Here is a 6,139-nt window from a genome sequence, read left to right as displayed (position 1 = left end):
CAGCCAAAGTCAATCCTCAGGGACGCCTCAGGTAGCCATGGCCGGCTGGAATAACTATATTCAACAATATTAACTCTATTTTCACTTTTTCTGTGTTCTTCATGCTCTGGTATCTGGGGCCTCGCTGTTAGGGCGAGACCACCCCTCGCAGAGCTAGCGAACCTTTGAGATAGTAAACCACTTGCCACGCTTTTGCTGTGCAGACCAGCGGATCCTGAGCACATACCCCCACCCGCCTCCTCTTGCTGGCTCTTACACTCCAGGAAGCAGTGTTCCTCTGCCCTAAGCATCCCAGGTGGCCGGAGACCACCCCAGGGGCCCAGAGACGGCTGAAATTCTCCAAACTACCCAGTCCTAAACCTGCTCGACTGTTTACCTTGCCTCACCAGTTCCTTCCCATGAAAACTACAATAAAGGCTTTTGCCCACGCTTTCCTCTCAACCTTTTGCAACCAACCCTGGTACTTCCTCCTCTGGCCCTGCATGGTGGGGCTGCCCCTCCCCTTGGGAACTGTGAGTAACATCTTTTCAATGTCAGTCATCTCCTGATCTGTTCGCCTCACCTTACCTAAATAAAAACAAAATCTTGGGTACATTCTGTAGGGTTTGGGGAGCTGGTTTTGAAAAACCACTCTTCGTGTCTCCATGAAACCCCCAAACTGTATGCACAGTGTTTATGTTCATATGTATGGTTTTTTTTAAGATTTTTATTTATTTATTTATTTATTTGAGAGAGAGAGAGAGAGAGAGAGAAACAGCATGAGAGGGGAGAGGGTCAGAGGGAGAAGCAGGCTCCCCGCTGAGCCGGGAGCCCGATGTGGGACTCGATCCCGGGACTCCGGGATCATGAGCCGAGCAGAAGGCAGTTGCTTAACCAACTGAGCCACCCAGGCGTCCCCATATGTATGTTTTGACAGTGGATAAAATTCTGGAGCCATGCTAATATGATGGCCACTGGCCACAGGTGGCTATTCAAATTTAAATTAAATTTAAACAGGGGCACCTGAGTGGCTCAGTCGTTTAAGCATCAGACTCTTGACTTTGGCTGAGGTCATGATCGCAGGGTCCTGAGATCGAGCCCCAATTCGGGCTCTGTGCTGAGCGTGGAGCCTACTTAAGATTCTCTCCCTGTTTCTCTGCCCTCCTCCCCCCAGTTCATGTGTGCTCTCTCTCTCCCCCCCAAAAAAATCTATTAAAAATAACAATAAATTGGGGCACCTGGGCGGCTCAGTCAGTTAAGCGTCTGCCTTCAGCTCAGGTCATGATCCCAGGATCCTGGGATCGAGCCCCGCATCGAGCTCCCTGCTCCTCGGGAAGCCTACTTCTCCCTCTCCCACTCCCCCTGCTTGTGTTCCTGCTCTCACTATCTCTCTCTGTGTGTCAAAAAAAGTCTTTAAAAATAAAAAATAATGATAAATTAAATTTAGATAATATTAAATTTTCAGTTCCTCAGTCATCCTTGCCACATGGTGAGTGTTCAGTAGCCATGTCAGGGCACTGTGATGGATAGTGCGGACATAGAAGAGTTCCATCATCATAGAAAGTTCTATTGGGCAGCACTGAACTAGAGATTTCATTAGCTTTTCAAGGACATCCATGACCAGAAAATGTGAAGAGCCACTAAGTCAAACCAGGGAATCTTCATTTAAGGAGCCAGAAACTTCACTGGTAGTTGAAAGCTCCGCATTATGACAGGGGCAATGAACAAATCTGCCTTTGAATAATATTTTAGCTCTAAAAATCCAACTCTAAAGGCCCTTAAAAGACATCCAGATTTTATGCTTTATCGTTTATCTCCTCCCCCCCTTTTTGGAGAGAGACACTTGAATTCTAAAAATATTTGCTATAAGAAAGGTGCTCTAAGTTCCCCAGAACCTCTGCCCGGTGCAAGTCACGGTGGGAAGGGAGGGAAGACGGTCCAGTGGCCTCGTATCCTCTGATGTGTGTGATCTTTCTAGGTGGGCGAGGCAGTCCTGGAAAATGCCCGGCTCATGCTTCAGACAGAGAATATCCAGGCGGGTGCAGACGACTTTAAAGAGAGGTAATATCTGCCACAGAGGGGACAGTCCTTCCACTCCCCCAGACTCTGGGCAAGTCGAGTGATGCTGTTCTGGGGTCTGCAGGACTCACTGCCAACCGCACAGAAGGCTGGAGTGGGATGGTAGAGGTCCCTGGGAGGATCGGAGCAAAGATCGTCCAGCTCGAACCCTCCTGATAGACACAAAACCAGGTCTTAGGGCTCAGAGATTTTGCCCAGTGTCACCTGGTTCAGAGCAGGGGTTCTCAAACTGTGGCTGCTTCAGGACCACCAGGAGCTCTTATAGAAAACACAGATCGCTGTGCCCCACCCCCTGAGTTTTTGGTTCAGTAGTCTGGGGTGGGGCCCAAAATTTACATTTCTAACAAGTTCCCCACGATGCTGATCCTGCTGGTCCGGGGAGCACGCTCGAATAACTGCTGGTTTTGAGCAATGCTTCTCAATTGCAGTTGCATGTTAGAATTACCTGGCCACTTAAAAATGTCAATGCCCAAGCTGCACGGACTAATTAAACCACAGTCCCTGGGGGTGGGGTCTGGGCCTCAGAATTTTTAACTCCCCAGCCTTGAAAAACACCTCTTTGAAGTCTAATATACTGTTTCCTAAAATATGGTTTAGATAGCACTGATGAAGATCATCTTAAGTGGTATAAGGATAAACATTTTCTTTTTTTTTTTTTTTTTTATTTATTTGAGACAGAGAGAATGAGAGAGACAGAGAGCACATGAGAGGGGGGAGGGTCAGAGGGAGAAGCAGACCCCCTGCCGAGCAGGGAGCCCGATGCGGGACTCGATCCCGGGACTCCAGGATCATGACCTGGGCCAAAGGCAGTTGCTTAACCAACTGAGCCACCCAGGCGCCCTAAACATTTTCTTTTTAATAGTTATGTATTTTTAGAGTTACCTTCTATTTATGACTCATGAAACTTTTTCCACCATAGCACTACAATTTATACTGGCAATTTAAAATTTATTGATCATAAAGAGCTTTTCAAGTTTATTGATTTAACATTTACTTTTTAAGTAGATGAATTTAAGGAACAATGTAAAGTAAATAATGACAGGAGAGAGACGCATTTAGGGCAAAATCACAATGGTCAGTGACGTTCGGAAACACTGGTCTAATGGAGAAACGAAATGAAAAAGACCTTTCATTGATAAACACGGCGATTTTGAGAATATTCTGTGGGGAAGGTGTTCTGGATGTTGGGCAATTGGATGGGTGATGGGATAGTTATTTAAGGAACATTTCCCTAAGTTGGTAAAGACAAAGAGGAAAGGCATGTCATTGGGAGTCTTTGCGGAAGTCAGTGATCCATCCCACTGCCATTCTTATCTTAGGATAAGAGTGTTGTGATGAGAAGGAAAATCTCCACCATCTCCTCATTCCCAGAGTCCTTTCCTTTCTGTAAGACCAAGCTTCTCCATCTGCTAAAAGGGTCCCCACAAGCGGCCACTCTGGAGTCAAGGAGACTCTCAGTCAGCTGGCGTTGCTGTCTCGGACAACACTGTGCTCGCCAAGGTCACAGGAGCACAAAACTGAAGCCATCATCCAGCCACCGCAGCTTACTGCACAGCTAAAGATAGTGCCAATAGACATGAAGCCATTTGTACTAAATTTAAGATAGAATTTAATTAAGTGTGAAGTCCAGGTAGGATGTGACCAAAATTTCTTTCGCTCATTCATTTATTCATTATGCGTTCATGCCTTCATCCAGCCACTCAACTGAGTAGCAGGGGCTTGGTCTGTTTTGTTCCCCGTTGCATCACCAGTGCACTTCATTACTGGGAATGAAGTGAAGGGGACCTCCAGCAGCTCACAGTTTAGTGTCAAAGACGGAGGAGTGAACAGTCAGCAGCATCACAGAGTGGTTGTGCCATCACTAAGGTGAGCACAAGTGAAATGGGGACATTTAGTCTGGCCAGGGAGGCTTGACAAAAGAGGTGACGCCTGATTTGGGCCCTAAACTGCCAATGAAGGAGGCATGACTTTCCAGGCAGAGGAGGCAGTATGTGCTAAGGCAGAAGGACATGAGAAAGCCTGGTGCATTAGTGGCCACCAAGTAGCTCATTATAACTGGGGCATATGGAGTGAAGGAAGGAGGGGCAGCCAATGAGGCTTGAAAACCAGGGAGAGACCAAATCCCAGAGGACCATGTGAGCCATACCAACGAGCTCAGAGATGACCTGAGAGGAGACCCATAGAAGGGATCTGAACAGTGGCTCATCATGACCGGATTTCAGCTTAAAGGGAGATTTGTACTGGTAGAGAGGAGAGGCGGGGCAAATGAGCAAGAAGCCATGGGAGCAAACGGGCTGGCTAGATGGCAGGGCAGGGTGTGTACTGGGAGCCAAGGTTAGAAAGGAAGGCAAGATCAGATTACTAAGGGGCCAGAGGAGGACACTTATGGCTCTGAGTAAATGGTGACCCAATATGTTTAAGAATGGCCCCTCTGGGGGCAATACTGTAGGTCATTTGGAGGAAAACAATCTTATAGCTCAGGGTCTGCCTGGGATGGTGGCCATGAGCAGACTTCAGAGATGGGTCAAAGAAATCATTGGCAGGGTTTGACATATGCAGCCTGGAAATAGAAAGCAAAGATAAGTTTCAGGCTTTGAACTTGGGTAATTTAGAAGATTTGTGGTTCTACTGACTAAAATAGAAAACTGTGGAAGGAAAGCTGGTCTAAAAGTCAGGGATAGATAATGAATTTGGCTTTGAGCAAGCTGAGTCGAGCAGATGGTAGAGCAACCAAGCAGAAATTGTGGTATTTCTGAAGATGCTGGGCCAGAGTGGCTTGCAGGTCAAGACAGAAAGTTCTGGGTATCACAAGCAAAGAGATTCTATTTGAAGACTTTGAAATGGGGGGGAAAGGAAAAAAAGATAGCAAGAGAAAGCTAAAAGCTTAACAGCAGCTTTGGGAGATACCACAGGGATGTGTTAAATGCTTAGAGGACTTCCAAAAAACGATCTGTAGGACATCTAAGACCTCCCATAATGCTGACTGGGGCACACCCTGGAAGGGGCCAGGCTTCCTGGAGAGAGAAGCAAAACAGGACTTCAGAGGCACAAGGGGGATTCTTCCGGCCCTGGTCAGCAGGGACCAATCCCAGTGATATGGGTGGGTTTTCATTCCAGCTGGAAGGGCAGGACTTGATTCCAAAAGGACTAAATGTTAATAAAAATACAGTCCTTCATGAAGAATATATATGGGTAGAGAATCTAATCCTACATATAGAGTAGATAAAAATGACTTCAAAAACCAGTTCTTCGGGGGGAGGGAGATTCAAAGGTGCAGGTCCGACTCTGAGGAAAGTCTCTAGTGGTATGCCACAGGGCTCTGTCCTCGGTTCCTGCATTTACTATTTTTAACTGTAAGGTGCATGAAAGCTACCTTGGCATGAAAGGGCAAAATGGCAGAAGACACAAAGCCAGGAGGGCTGGCAAGGAGAAGAATGATCCTAACACATTGGAACAATGGGCCAGTGAAACAGAAAGAGGATATATGTGAACTCCTATTTTGGGGTTCAAATACCAGGTGCACCCAGAAAGGACAGGGTAATTGGACTTGTGAAAAATGGTCAGGGACTCTAATTGACAGGACACCCAATATTAGTCAGCAGCAAATACAGCTGGTCAAAATCAAATGAACAAACATGCAAACAAAAACCCACAAAGCAAACCTTAGGGCCCATGATGAATAGAATTAAAGGGTTTTAACAAAGGAGCAGACAGTCCCCCGGGACTCTGAACTGATCAGGCAACATCTGGAGTTTTGCATTCCAGTCTCTGAATCATATTTTGAGAAAGATGTGAACCAATTAGAGCATTTCTAATCATTCCACGCATATATTTGAAGCCTGAAGGTGGATGCTAAGAATACAAAGTCCCCGCCACTGAGGATGAGGGATATGGAAACCAATTTATATGAATAATGGGGCAACTGGGAATGTTTAACCTGAGGAACAAAAGGCTCGGAGGAAGTGATGAGGGGAAAAGGGAATGATATAAGAGACTAGACTCAATATTTATAGGACTGCCAGAAGGAAGGATCAGACTAACTTTGGATGCTCCAGTGAGTGGAACTCAGACTCTTACAGGA

This window comes from Mirounga angustirostris, unplaced genomic scaffold (genome assembly GCF_029215605.1).
Source record: "Mirounga angustirostris isolate CCGP_5_RB_7025 unplaced genomic scaffold, mMirAng1.0.hap1 SCAF_1, whole genome shotgun sequence".
Classification (NCBI taxonomy): domain Eukaryota; kingdom Metazoa; phylum Chordata; class Mammalia; order Carnivora; family Phocidae; genus Mirounga; species Mirounga angustirostris.
The sequence above is the reverse complement of the archived record's forward strand: the minus strand, read 5'-3'. Positions refer to the sequence as shown.